The following is a 1725-nucleotide window of genomic DNA, read 5'->3' as shown; positions in this document are numbered from 1 at the left end:
AAATTATATATAAATGATGTAAATATATAACAGATGCAAAACTTGCAGCATAAATTGAAACTTAAGTGCTGTTATTTTCTGCTGAGACTGTAAGGTCCAAAAAGATATAATGAGAACGTGCAGAGGTAAGTTTAAAAGAAAAATATCTTGTGTTTTTTTTTTAGTTGTTGTTGTAGTAATCAACAACTGTGTTCTTTACACCAAACTGTAGATCTGACTGGAAAATGGTATATTAAAAAATTAAATAAGAATTTATAATAATAAAGAAAAATATCAAATAGAATTATTTGAAATTATGTCAATTTTAAGCCTAATGTTACATACAAAGAAATATATGGACAATTCATTATGAAAAGAAAAGAATAAATCAACACTATAGTAGTGCTTAGGGAAAACACAACACATGAATGATCTGTTTTTCTTTTGATGTTTATTTTCTTTTATTGTATGTTTACAAAAGGTTGTTGTACTCAATTTAAGAACTTCTATTAGGTCCTTAGGAAACTTATGCTTCCTATGAAAGAGGTTCAGTTTCCCCATTTGTATTAAATAGCTTATATCATTCATATCCTTTTGGCTATATATTGTTTTTTTAAGAACTGGATGCCTAACACTTCTTAGAAAATAACATTAGATCTTACCCACATAATGAGTTTGGTTTTTACCTTGTTTTATATCTCAGTATAGCACCAAAGTATATGTCTCAATCTTTTTTCTTTGTACCAATCCCCAAAATTATGACCTAGTTATTTCCAATATATTTTTATACTCTTAAAATTCTGCAAAGTACTTATCCTCATGGTTATACAGTTTTAAGTTAAACAGACATAATATTCTAGGACAGTGTTTCTCAAACTTGGCTGCACATTGTCAACATCTGGAAAGTTTTAAAAATTCAGGTGCCTCATCCACACTCTCAGAGTTTTGTATAATCTATGTAGTGTATGGTTTGGCATCCATATCTTTCATAGCACCTCAGGGAATTCTAATGTACAACCAAGGCTCAAAACCACTGCTCTAAGAATTTACATAAAACAGAGGCAATTATCTGCAGCAACTTTCATGACTAACAAGATATGATATAAGATATGATATAATGATATTGTCCTACTAGCTCTTATATTTGGGGTATCCACTGAAAACAGGGATTATAATTGGGAGGGTGAATTTTATCCACATGGAATCAGTTGTTTTGCTAGAATACCCAGAATTTCATCAAATAATATAGTAGAAGTGAAGATTTTTGTTGTTACTGTTGTTGTTGTTGAATTAGCTAAAGTTAAAATACTTCCTAAAAGTAAGAAAATTCTGCCTCATCATTCAGCAGTATGAAGCTTTTTATAAGCCCTTTCTTGGTTTGGATTTATATGGCAAAATTTTAGAGGCTTATTACTTCCTATGTGCCATCTGGAGATGTGCCACCAGATGGCATGTGGGTGGCAGTGATCATATGGCTTAAATAGAAAATTTCATATAAATTTTAGGAACTAAATCAAAGAGATTATATCATGTTTTCCCGGAGACTCATATTTTCTCTATTGAACTAGAGTTATACTAAGTCAAAACTAAAAATAAATTAAACCCTAATAACTATATGTTAGAGAGTAGCATACAGTTTTAAGATTTACTTATTTATTTATTTTTAAAATGTTTTCTCAAAGTATTTAATATGTTTCCTCACATATAAAAGGCTTATAATAAAAAACAATAGTTCCTTACTCCCTA

This window comes from Neophocaena asiaeorientalis, unplaced genomic scaffold (assembly GCF_003031525.2).
Source record: "Neophocaena asiaeorientalis asiaeorientalis breed wild unplaced genomic scaffold, Neophocaena_asiaeorientalis_V1.1 scaffold1180, whole genome shotgun sequence".
NCBI lineage: Eukaryota > Metazoa > Chordata > Mammalia > Artiodactyla > Phocoenidae > Neophocaena > Neophocaena asiaeorientalis.
The sequence above is the reverse complement of the archived record's forward strand: the minus strand, read 5'-3'. Positions refer to the sequence as shown.